This window comes from Hipposideros armiger, unplaced genomic scaffold (assembly GCF_001890085.2).
Source record: "Hipposideros armiger isolate ML-2016 unplaced genomic scaffold, ASM189008v1 scaffold_209, whole genome shotgun sequence".
Taxonomy (NCBI): Eukaryota; Metazoa; Chordata; class Mammalia; order Chiroptera; family Hipposideridae; genus Hipposideros; species Hipposideros armiger.
In genome coordinates this window covers 850,435-864,229 of record NW_017731559.1, presented here as the reverse complement: position 1 = coordinate 864,229, position 13,795 = coordinate 850,435, and the positions used below count along the sequence as shown (strand labels likewise).

The 13,795-nt window shown below is 35.5% G+C and overlaps 1 protein-coding gene and 1 pseudogene across 1 annotated transcript in view; both read right to left on the bottom strand.

Moving 5' to 3' along the window:
- Positions 1 to 6,031, bottom strand: part of GREB1L (GREB1 like retinoic acid receptor coactivator) — a 243,503-nt gene extending 237,472 nt beyond the window's left edge. Inside the window, exon 1 of the mRNA XM_019653872.1 lies at positions 5,963 to 6,031. The gene's annotated coding sequence lies outside the window, so the exon portion shown is untranslated. The remainder of the gene's footprint in view (positions 1 to 5,962) is intronic.
- The window catches only part of LOC109388842 (40S ribosomal protein SA pseudogene), an 85,365-nt pseudogene that overhangs the window by 55,743 nt on the left and 15,827 nt on the right, over positions 1 to 13,795 (bottom strand).

The following is a 13,795-nucleotide window of genomic DNA, read 5'->3' as shown; positions in this document are numbered from 1 at the left end:
AGCGGCCAGCAGCCGCAGTGAGCGGCCGTCCAGAAGCCGGCGACTGATCTGCCTCGCCCGGGAAGAGCGCAATGATGGTGCCAACTTGGGCCACTGAAACAACGTCCTCCACAACTAGAGTGAAGAACATAACAACAGCAACTTGTCTGTTCCCCTTCCCCTAATTCCCCAGCACTGTTCCCATCCCCCCAATTCTCCAATAAAAATCTTTAAAAAAAACCAAAACAGTACAAGTATTTATTGAAAGAAATATACATGGACCCATGCAGTTCAAACCCATGTTGTTCAAGAATCAACTGTACTTGGCATTTATATATTGGGTTGTTGGAAAAGTCATGACACATTTTTGTATCGAAAAACAGAAAAAATACGTCATGACTTTTCCAACAACCCAATAGTTTATTGCTAAACGTTTCACAGTGGCTAAAAGGTCAGGCCAAAACGTTTATTATATGTTGTCATCTAAAACAATAAATTCTTTTTTTTCTTTTTTTGAATTCATGAGCTAATGGATTAAAGCAAAGGTCCAATGCTTTATGGCCTGAATCATGAGGCCTGGACCTCTGAAGTCCCCTCCAACCTGATGGCCCTGGCCTTCTGTCTCGGCTTCTCCCACACACCAAGCACTTCACCTCAGAGCCTTCACACATTCTGAAGTGCTTTCCCCAATTCTCCTCCAACTTTGTCTCTCTCTTGCTTTTCATCTCAGCACAGACATTACCTCCTCAAAAACTTCCTTAAATCTCCAATATAAATTATACATTCCTTGTTACTCTTTGCCTTTCTAGCCCTCACCCCAATTATAGTTATATAGTTATATAGTTATATAATTACAGACTATGTGTTTATTACTCTCTTCTGTTTGAATAGGAATTCATTGAATATTAGTTGAATTAATGAATAAAAAATTAAAATGGTATTATATTACAAATATTACTAGTGAAATAAGAATCTCGCTAACATACTGTCCACAGATGTGAAATTTAAGGCCACTCAAATTGAACTGTGTGCTTAATTTATGAAAAAAATTTAAGATCTTTGCCTAATAAGCATTTGTACACAAATAGGTGCTATTACTACATGCTAATTAGTTGTGAGCTGCTAATGAAATGATCATCTACGCTGTGGAGAAAAACATGCTTTTATGAAAATTCCATAAATCAGAATTCTTGTAAATTCAAAACTAGCCTTCTCCTTTTAGTCTCAATTGAAGTTTTACTAACGTCAGTAAATTCATTCATGCATTTATCTATTTAAGCATTTGTTTAATTACATGTTTATTGATGACCTCCTAGGAATTAAGCCCTGGTGATTGAAAGATAAATTGTACATGATCTGTGCCCTCTGAGAGTTTAGAGCCAAGGGAGACACATGTGAACCACTTATTACAACCAAGGAGAAGCACACACAGAAGTAAGTACATCAGGTTGCTTGTTGTCTGGAGAGGTCAAAGATGGCTTTTTGGAAATGACGTGTTTGAGCACTTACAATCCATATTTTAACTCTCTATAAAGAGAAATAGTTGGTGAAATACCTTTAAGAAATTACAAAAGATATTAAATCTCATTTATGTATATCTTCTTGTGAAACTCACTTTTCACATTGGTAAACAACACCTTTATCCATTTTGTCAACTGTCTTCAATGACATCTAGATTTCACTCAACCATAATGTGGCAGAGGCTGACTAGATGCTCATCAAATGCATTCCTCTCCCTGGAGACATGGCCAAACAATATCTCCTAGTTCTCACAATGGAATGTGCCTGATATGATGACCAAAAGAGCCAAGAGTTGTGTGCCTTCCCTATGCTCTCTCCTCCTTCCAGAGCAATTTTGTAGGCTGGAATTCCAAGATGGCAGCAGAACAAGATGAAAGGAGCCTGGCTATCTGAGTGACTGCAAGGAGAAACACTTCACCATGATGGACAGCAATGTAAGTAATTAATTAAGCCGCTGAAATTTTGAGGATGTTTGTTACTGCAGTTAGCTTATCCTAATGAATCATTTCACAGTGAAAGTAGTATGTAGTCAACAAGAATTTTAAAGAATACAATGATAACAGATATTTTTAGTACCTTTTCTAATACCCATCCCCCTTCTTCTTTTTGTCCATTTTTTCCCATTACTAAAATAAAGATAATAGCATATGCTAAGGATGGTGATAAGGATTAAATGACACAATCAACATAAAGTACTTAGTGGAGTGCTTGGCACATAATGCTTAGCAAATATAATATATCTAATATAATAAATACAAAATTTATTTTTATTAACTCCAAATTTCGGCCATACAGCTTGAAGTAATGAAATAATCCATTGTTTGTGAGGGGTGGGTGTTTGTTTCCTATGGGTGTAGTGTGCTTTACATTCAGGTTCCTGGTGAGTAAACTAATGAATAATTAAGGTTGCCCAGCAGCCTTTGGACTCTTTGGGTTTTAAACAGGTTAAAAATAATGTCACAGCTAAGTTGTTTTAAATAAAGGATTAGAGTCAATGACTAAAAGTCAAGGGCAGGGATGGCTCAGTTAAAAAAAAAAAAAAGTCAAGGGCAGGATGAGACAGGACACTAAAACAGTAAGTGGTGTCCCTGTGAACTCTAGGGCTTGTGGACCCTGGAGACTCACCCCAGACAAGATGATAAAGAGAAAAGGGCAAGTAAAGCCAGAGATGGTAATCCTCACAGGCTCCGCTCCCACCACTCCATTCACCTTCTCATGCTTCTCCAAAATGGATTGTTCATCATGACAAGGACACTGCCCACATTCTTCTGCCTCAACATCTCGGTTCATGTGACTCCCTTCCCTAAAAATCCCACCAGCCTGTCAAAACCCTGTTTATTTCTAGCATAACTACCTTTTCTTTCAAGATGGCATCTCTAGTTTTCGTTTTCCCTCTCAAATAGTCTCCCTTACTTTTTTAAACCATTGTTGAGCTTCATTCATTAAAAAAAAAATTTCCCATACCTACTATGACTTTGGAATAATCCCATGTCTGAGAAGACAGTCTTGACTCTTTGGAAACAGTTTAATGGTTACAATAAATTGAATTTATTTGTACCCTCTCTCTTCCCCAACAGGACGTGCACTGGCTTACAATAAGAGATATACACCATGTAATAGCGTCTTAAAAGAAAGTTCAGGGCTAGAAGACAGAAGAAATCAAATATACTAACCAGTAAATACATAGTTCAGTATGAACTGTAGCTCCTGAGAAGCCAGGGTAATAAAAAGGGGAACACAGTGCTCTTTTATCAGTACATTCTCTTATCAACAGAGAAGATGCATACCAGTTCCTCAGAGCAAAAAAACATATCCTTCACCCTGAAGTATTATGTACTTTCTCCCTTGGGGTGTTACAGAGGTTTCAAATAATTACATTTCAATCTCAAAACTGCTAAAAGAAAGGAATGTATGTACAATGTGCCATAGGATACAAACCAGTTTACTGAATTTCAAGCCCCATAAATGCAAGTACTACATTTATTAAGAACAATAAATACAATAGTACTATATTAAAGGGAAACTCACCCTAGATCTCTTTTTCAAAATTAAACAATCCAAAATAGTATGCAAGGATTCAAATGAATGTCATTCACAGTACAATAAAACACACATCTCATAGAGATGAAATGTAATGTCTGAGTCAAGTAATAAAAGTATACTCATTTTTACATCTCCCTATAGTGGACATTACTTCCTTACTAAAACAATTTGCTCCCACTTAAACTGAATCTGATGTGAGTTCGGCTAAAGGAAAACAGCTTGCCTTGTCTGATCAGAAGATGGAGCACTAAAGGGGCGATCCGGGCCTAAAGGAACAGAGTTGTGGATATTGCCATCCACAGTTCTAATTTCTTTCCAGAGCTTCGTTTAGTCCCACTCTTTCAACTGGACACTTTTTATCTGAATGTCTCCCATCATGTCAACCTTAATCTAAACTCAAATTCATTACTTCTCTCCCCAAAACACCAATTACTGTTTTCCCTATTTCTGTTAATGGTACCATTTTTCTCCCAGGTAATTGGGCTTGTAAACATGGAGTCATCAATCTTTCATTCCTTTCCCTTGACTTCAAAATTCAATCAGCAATCACATGTATCTTTTCATTTTCTTTTTTGAGTCTCTTTCTCTTTTATTGCCAACACTGATATTGAGGTCTATTTTATCCTGAGTTCATATTCATACAATCACTTAGATTCAACTTTCTACAATACAGCATTGTCACATTCCTGTTCAGAAACTTATAGTGGGCCCTTCTTACTCACTAAATATAGGCTGCATTTCAGAACCTGGAATTCACCTACTCTATAACATGGCCTCAACCCAACAGCTTTACACCTTATCAACTTATCACTTTCATACTGTTCTCCCACTGTCCCTGTATTCGCATTCAGTGTTCCTAAGTGCCAAACTGCTCTCCTTACCTCTTCCCTATTAATCAAAATTCAATTCTTCAAAGATTAGATATAGTCTCACCTCCTAAGTAAAGTTTCCTTAAACTTCTTCACCCTTCAGTTAACTCATAGTACTTACTGTAATCTACCTGGCTCATTCAACAATTATTTGTATAGAGCTCTGCAATATCATTAATTTTGTCTTATGGAATTTTTCACATTTACACTGATGGTCTATATGTGAGCTATATCTTATTGTCCTAACTAAAGTGTAAGTTCCTTATGCTTCTTTTTTGCCCCACAGTGCTTGGCACCTAGTAGGCACTTAAATATATTGTAGAATTTGAGAAAGAGAGCCCTGGAATCACCCATTGCCAACTCCTGCCCAGGATGGGAATCCCTTTGTTATTCTTCAGAGCCAATCCTCTAGCCTTTATTGAACACTTGAGTGACACTTCTCAGCTACATCACAAGATAGTGTGTTCCACTGCTGAAGACCACTAGTCAACAAAAAGGTTTATATCAATCTCCAAAATACAGATGAGTAAAAATCCAAAGTACCAAACAGTATGTTCAGTATACTTCCCAATAGGCATGTGCATGCCCAGAATATCTCAGAAAGGATATCCAAGAAGCTGGGGTTATCTCTGGATGGGGGTTGGGAGGTGGGGGTTTGGGTGACTGGGAGACAGAGATAGAAGATCTAATTTTCACTATAAGAGTCTTTGGCATATTCAATAATTATACAAGTAAAATATGTTTTAAGTTCTTTTGTGTTATATACTTAAATCTTCCTCTGTGAAACTTTTATTCTGATCCTATTTCTGATCTCTGGAGCTTCCCAGCATAACTCAACTATGTTGATTGATAGACATTTTAATGAACTGTTGCTAAGAATCATGTAAATATGTACATTCAACTAAGATTTATTAAATCCTTTAAAAGTAACATACTCTCTTAAATGAGTTAAAAACTGTCTCCAATATGCTTGAATATGTTTAAATAACACTTATTTTTTTATATACACAATTTCCAAATCATTGGTCTTGTCTTAAATTTTTTACATAGGCCTTCTATTCTATTTTCATCCATGTTATCATAAGATACTTGTTGCCTAAGGTATTTTTATGTTATCTTGTATATTATATGAGCAGCTTTACGATGACCTTGACACTTGCAGTACCTTCTTATTACCTAAAGACCTAAGATATGTTTAGCAGCTTTAAGGATATATTAACAGTTTTCAGAATTACCCATAATCCCCAAGTTTCAAACATTTTTGAGAAGGCCATTCCTAAATATTTTGAAAAATTTACAGACTGAATAAAGATATGTTCTCACTATTATAAATAAGCACATATCTCGGGAATCAAATAACCTATGTTCTAGTCCTTGCTCTTTAAGTATCTGCAGGTCCCCAATTCCCTCTCCATTAATAACACAGGCACAGGAATTACACTGTTTTTGAGAGCCCTTCCCCCTCTAGCTTTCTGTCTGTTTATGACTTCTTCACCCCTGCAGGTGCTCAGGTATTACAGCACACATAGTTAAGATTTATAATTACTCACCTAATGAAAGCATCCCTCTTCCTGGGGGTGTAGCAAGGATTCCTTAATGCTGGCATTATCACTGGCTCCAGGCATTCCCCTTGTCATTTACCAACAATGAACAACTTGGACAGAGATCTTTCACAAGCCTGTTTGTGTTTTCATATGTGACCAGTTTCCCTGTTTGAACTGTAAGATATTGACATCATAAAACTTGTCATCCATTCCTAAATTTTCCTGAGCTTGAGGAAGTATAGTGGAGACTTCAAGCAATGATGACTATAATCACCAGCTACTGTGTGTACTATAATTGATAATTGGCTCTAAAGGTCCCATTAATAAAATTCAGCTCAATTAAATAAGCACTCCTTGAGTATCTACTAGACACAGGCAATGTGCCAGGAGACGGGGGAAACACTTTGCTCTTTCCACCCAGTACAAAGAGAAGAAATATGAAAAAGCTGCTTGAGGTTATTCTGTGCTCATCAAGCACCTGTCTGCCCTATCAATTCTATCACAATTAGTAGATTGCAATCTTGTATCTGGAAAATTTTCCTGTAATTCATACTATGTAGTTCCAGTTCTCAATAACACCAGAACCAACTGAATCCTGAGGCAAACCACACTCCACACCCCCACACCCTGAAGTCCAGGCTGGTGAGGTAATCCTTTTATAATGCATTTCCCTATCTGCACTTGGAATACCTGGAAACCTCACTTTGCCTTTCTATTATGTGTCAGCTTCTCAATATGTATAGAGTCAGGGTTTCTACATTCAAGGTTTCACCTGTTAGGCACTCCTGGGTTGAGGGCGTTGGTATGGAGGAGAAGAGGGGAGAGGTCATGTTCACTTTTTCAGACACAGTAGTATTCTGGTCTCCTGGCCAGAAAAAATAACAAAGCTTTATCTTAAATCTCCTTTGTCATTTCTACTATTTCTGGAGGGCAAAAGGTACTAGTGGAAAAAAATCCCTGCAAATACCTTCCCTAATCACCCTTTATAATTAGAAGAGGTCATAATGCAATCAAGCATGTGCTTCTTGCAGTTATTTCTTGTATCAACAAGCATTTATTGAGCCCCTACATCTATGCTGGGATCTGAAGAATCCAAAAGCAGTGAAGACATTATTCCTACTCTCTGGAGCCAATGACTGAATGGGGAGGTGGAGCTTACCCAAAACCCAACTGAGAACAGTATCAAATCATTTGATACTAACAATAAAAGAAGAAACCAACTATACAACCTTAGAACTATAGGAAACCTTGAGGGTATGCAATATCAAACCCAACCTCTCCTCATAAGCAGAAATCTTCCAACATCCTTGTCAGGGTCATTAAGCTTCTGATTTAATGTGGAACTCACATTTCACAAAGCAGTCCATTTAATTTTTCAATATCTCTTATTGCTAAAACATTTTATTCTATGTTGAACCAAAACTCTTACCTATTTATTATTCTATACAGCAGTGATTTTCAAAACTTTGTTTTTTAAGCAGTGCAATGTGTCTTTAAAAGAAATATTAGGCACAAACCAATATATAATGGTTTTTGTTATAAGTGGAGCTTGCAGTTAAAAGTGGAACTCTTCTGTAGGGAGCTGCAGGGGCCCTCAGCATGTCCACTAGTACCCCTTCTCCTCCATCCCCTAGCAGCCCAAGGCACGCTACAGAATGCCTGCAGCTCTGCAGAGCAAAATTTGAAAACCACTGCTTTAAGGATATATTAACAGATTTAAGAACTTTAAGGTAATTAGAGTAAATCTGATTCCAGCTATACATTTCAGCCCTTGAAGACATTTATCTTGTCTCAATCTTCTTGGATTAAACTTGCCCCTTTCAAATTGTCTATCCCCTTATGCCATTTCTCTCCATAGTTCCCCCAACCTGATCACTGTCCTCCTGAAAATGTAGAAACCATATCTGAACATAATTCTTTAGATACTGTGGTCAGCTAAGGATGCTGTCTCTCTTATTCTCTGGACAGCAACAGAAGTTGAAGAGGGTTTACTGAATGAAGAAGGACCTGAGCTGGACCTTGAGAAATGCAGAATTTAGATAGGTGGAGAGAAGAGAAGAGAAAATTCAAGCTGGGAAGCCAGCATGAATAAAGATACAGAAATTAAAATGAGGGCCTCCTGATACTTTGAACACTTCTTTTCCAGACTCTTACTGGTTCTTTTTCATTAAGCCAACTGCCCATTCTCATATATTTCTCAGAAGAAAATTAAGCCAGATCTTATATCCATGAATGTTGACTTCTATTGTCTTGATACCAAATGAGCAACATGATCTGATCAGTACTAAAACTAGACCATTTCAATATTGCAGTTATTGCCATAGGGGAAAGAGTACTTTAACTATGTTTGTTAAATTTGTGGAATAAAAAAAAACAACACCTGTATCATCTTACAATGAGTCAATACCATGACAAGAAGGTTCATATAGGTGATTGAGGGGCCTCCCTGGGGATTCTCAAATCTAAAGTGTACCCAAAGAACACTGTGCCTCTAAAAAATTATCTTTTGTTTATCACTTATCAAATCACAGGTAATATGTACCCCAATGGTCTCCTGGCTATAAAAACAACAGCATTTTCAGATTATATGAGTGCAAATCCACTAAGGCAAAACATCCTGTGAAAACAAATATTAAAAAGACCCATATTGGGAGTAAATATGTTCATCAAAGTCCATCTTCTCATGTTATTTAATTTTCCCACTTACAGATAAGTATTCAAACACATTGATGTTTTATATCATTTGGTTTATTATTCAAGGAGGAAGATTTTATAAACAGAGTATTTCAATATGTATCTTTTCTCCATAAAAATGTATTCGTTAGTGATGATCTGAATATTTACTATTTTACATTATAAGAAAATGGGATTTATACACGCACACAGCACTCACAAACCTGAGGAAATTAACCTTGTTCTAAATTTTAATATGTTATGAATTTATAGGATTTTAGGGTGTTGTGAAAAAAACTGATTTTACTAGCATTCAGGGTAATTGATTCAGACATTTTATTTCCATTATTTTCTCTTTTCCTTCATCTCAAAAGGAGATCATCTGAATTGCTCTAATCTGAAAAACAACAATAAGTGTAGCAAATACTTGACAATGAAGATGGAAAGCTTCTAAAAATCTGTTACCTTGGTAACAGCAAGAATGTGGAGGAATAAGAATACACTGTCAGGACATCATTTCAGATTCCACAGATTTGAGGCCTAAATACAGTCAGCTTCCATTAGCTTTTTGTTTTTCCCAGCAGGTCCTTGGACTTTGAAACAAAACCTGAATGACAGCTATGAGCAATTCCAGCCTGGCTCCTGATTAGCTATGCCAAACAAAACAACTCTCTGCAGTGTAAACTTTCCAGGCATCTGCAACCAAGCCTCTGTGGAGACTATAATTCCTCAGTGAGATTTGAAGGAGAGTCAGAGGTTGGGGGGTAAAGGGTGAACAGGAGGGGGGAGGGGGAGAACATAAGAAGACCTTCCCCTCCACCTCAAACTAGCTCCCTGAACTAGTCTCTAATTAAAGCAGGAGTGGAGGAAATAAAGTAGAACTTGTCTTGTTGGTGGTATTGTCATTATAGCTTTTTAACTCTGCCTATTCTACAGTTTAACCATTTCTCTAAATCTAAATGTTCGATTCCAATCAACATCCATAACATCCTCCTATTACAAACCACCCATGCATTTAAACCCAACAAGCAATTCTGAGGCCCTATTACCATCCAATCCAGCAAGCAGTCAATTAAAGAGATCTGAATGAGAAGGGAGAGCAACATATATAGACAGTGCTCCATATGGATGCAAACTAAGATTTTGTACCATTTGTTGTCATTCACTTTCACTGCATACAGACCTAAAATTAATTACATCAAATGACAGTGAACTGTGCTGTGTGGTCCCATCTGCTACATAATTAGATCCTGGTGGAACTAACTATAAAGAAGCTTTTTTCTTATGATCAGTCCCCTTGATTCTACCTAAAGAACATTCCTTTATCTACACAAAAGAATTACAGATTAGATATCAAAGCAGTCCATTTTGATCAGATGCTTGATTTCAAAGTTATAAATGGTGTCAGAAAAAGCTGTCTGGAGAAAATTCTGTATTGAAGTGTTAGGTGGCAATTCAGCTGTAAAGAAATGGATTAAACTAAAAGGTTGACTTAAACTCCGCCAACAATCCTCTTAAAACTTCAGAAGTAAAAATGGTTATTTTTATATTTTTTTGGTCACACAGTAAGATGGCAACATTGAAATTTTCTCTTGTCTTCTGGAAAACAGACATTTACCACACTCTGATAAGCTACTGCTTCTGAGATAACCTATAAAAACTGATGCTTGGCTTAATTTGAATGGTGGGAGACAAAGGTCCCTGTTTCTGGTCAATAACCTTTTTTTTTAAACAGTCTCATAATGCTTATGTAGCTATTAAAGTAAGGAAAATAATTCTAACACCCTAAGATGTAATTTTCAGATATATGGCAACAGATGTCACAGAAAACTTCCATTTACATAACCACATTATAAAAGCCTAGCCTACATTTAAGACATTAAATTTAAATCATCAAAGGTTTGAGTGAAAAATTCAAGTTCAGATATAGAAGATATGCCTAAAGATTCATAAAAAATCACAATCAGGGAGATATTAATTTTGGAAACTGGGGACAAGGAAACTTTCAATGTTTGAGATAGGTAATATCAAAACAGAAAGCTACATTCCCCATTATTTTATTTAACTTCTCTGTAATCCCATCATTCTATTAAACTATAGAAAAGAACTTTAAGAATATTTTTATAATAGATGAAGATAAGGATAGTGATGTTAGAACAGCAGAAAATCCCTCATTATAAGTCTATGCTTGAAATCACAAACCAAACCTGCTGATTCAGCACAAAGTCATCAACAGAGTTCTTATCTGTAAAGGGAACAATCCATTGTCTGACTGAAACAAAGGGCAGTGCAAAGGAAATCAGCCAAATCTGGGCCAGATGGTCACTGATTCAAGTTTCATTTTCCCCATCACCCTATCCTCCCTAGCACTACAAAAATGGATTTAAACAGCATTTTCGGTAACCAGGTAATAACCCTGAGTGTTAAGGTATAAACCTTTTACAATTTCATATGCCACCCCCCACCTAAACACCATCAAATTTACTAAAACAGAATGTCCTCATAAAAAGTTAAAATGAGGAAGTTGCTATGCAGCAGTTGTTAAAAGGAAAATACCTCTGAAAACCCAATGTCTGTTTCTTAGGCATGACATGGAGTTTTACCAGGCGGAATAATTACAACTATCCATATTAATTTGTTGTCATCTATTGTTTTTTCTCAAACCATGACACAAAATGGAAATGAACACAGAGAAAACTGATTTATCACACTCATTTTCTACAGATTGACTACTGTGCATCACATTGCAGAGTCTTGTGGTTTTTAACCCAGAAACACTTTTTATCAATGACAAGCTACCAACAACAAAAAAATCACTGATTTTTATTATAAACCAATGTGTCTGACCGTGTACCACAGAATCTATAAATCAGCATACTGCTATAAATACACATTGCACACCCCTAATGGATATTATAAAACTCAATTTTTAATTCTAAACAGCAACTATAAGCTAAAGCAAAACATGCCAAATTATGTCTTAAAATCTGCAAGCAGTATATGGAAATATACATATTAAAGAATGGCATTTAAAAAATTCAGGATCTCTCAATAAATTTATTTAGAAAACACTCCTTTACTTTTCCTACCTGTATAAAAGAAAGATATTTAGATTAAACAAACATCTTTGTTTTTGTAGAGAACCCTTGACTCTATAGCAGTTGTTTGGGAAATATTTACATTTATGTGACCTAAGTAAATTTTGTCAAACAACAAATAGCAATTCTTTTAGAAAATTTTACAATCCTTTTAATAATAACTTTGGAAATGTCAATGCAGGAGAACATTTTATTGGCATGCTGCAGTGCCACTTTTCCAAAATTTACATGTAGAAAGGTTAGGATAGATCAAAGAGTTTTCTATACGTGTTTGTTTTACTCGAGATAATCACAGGCTGGTAATTCAATGGCTAAAAAGACAAAAATGACTTCAAAATATGCAATCAACAGCAACTCACACAAATGGCCTGTTTTATTGTAGGGAAGTAGAAAAAGCTGCTAAAGTCAACACAAGGTAACCTCCCTTAAGAGAACCTTCATGATAGCGTATACAACGCCAAGTGAGTATAAAATGAAGCCAGATTACAGAGCTTCACATCTGGACCTTCTGTCTTAAAGGGAATAGTGATAAGTGGAAACTTTCAAATACTTGTCCTCAGAAATTGTTCCTAGAAGTTAATTTATAATTACATTATCAGACTAAGTTTTAAGCAGTGATCAAAAATATAGTCTAAATATATACACAGTATATAGATATGTGTGTGTGAGATACATGTCATTGAGCTTCTGCTGACTTCAGTAGTTTTAACATCTCAGATTTAATTTTTGAAATGTATTTCTATAACCTCATTTCTGCTACTGCTTTCCTTTACATAGTACTACAATAATACTCAGCATCGTACTGGAGATTGTTGAACTGTTGTTATAGCATATAAATTTCTTAATATATTAGGTTGTCAGAAAAGTCATGGCATATTTTTTCTATGTTTTTCGTTGCAAAAATGCATCATGACTTTTCCGACAACCCAATATTTATAGCTCAGAAGAACTGCTAACGTGAAAAAATTAACAATCCATTAAGAACCTTTAAAATAAAGTAGTTGAGTACTGGCTGTTTAACAAGTTTTTTCTTTAGTGTAAAATAGAGTTTTATTTCAGTGTTCATGAAAAAAAAGAAAATGACTATTCAAAATGACTATTCTCTACCTTCTGAGCCCATCTTTAGAGTCTCTAAGATAAATTTACATTTAAATGAAACACACACAAAGGCAGCTGGACTATCATAACCATCCCACACACATTAGTGTTTTCAGAGATTTAAATCTCTAATTCTTAGGAAAGAGAAAATTGTGACCACACAACTATTTTTAATCAGTCAGTTTTATTCATACATCATTGCAATAGGGATTTATATTCTAGTGCTTTAACTTAATATAAGAGTTAAGGAAAAAGCATCTCTAAACAGATCAAAATAGAATTCTACTCAGAACAGACTTTTCATGTATATAATTTTCTTAAAAAACCCAGCTTTTAAATAAGATAAAAACAAAAACTATATCAACAACAATAAATAACTACATAAATGTAGCGAGTTAGAATTTAGCAGACTAAATTAGGATCTGGTTCTTTAATAAGCCTTAATACAAAGGAGTAACAGAGCTGAAAGCTAAAATATTATTGTATTTTAGTACTGAGTTCTAGTTATCCTTTAAGTCTTTCCTCTTTTTATTTTTTCTTTCCTTAATACGTGTCTTCCTTGGTCTGGTGGTCCATGAATCAGGTAGAAAATTTAATTCCATTCAATTAAAAAAATTGTGAAAAGACAACATATTTATGATTAATATGGCACTGATTAGTTTTATTAGTTTTTATTACTGTACACAATAAGAAACATATCAAGGGCCAAATAGAGTAGGCATTGCTTTCGTTGATGAAAAACTGATGAGAATCCAAATGTCTAAAGAGTGAATTGCATTTATGAAAAAATGCTTTATGATCTATGCTTCAAATGCTTATTTCTCAGTATAATCTACATGTATTAGTAAAACAGCAATGTATTAAGTAACCACATATGAGTATAAATGTGCTTTAAGCAGACCAAAGTTCTCACTTATTTTCTGTCTAAATGATATTTTCTCATCCCTGAAATTTACCACATTAAAAATAT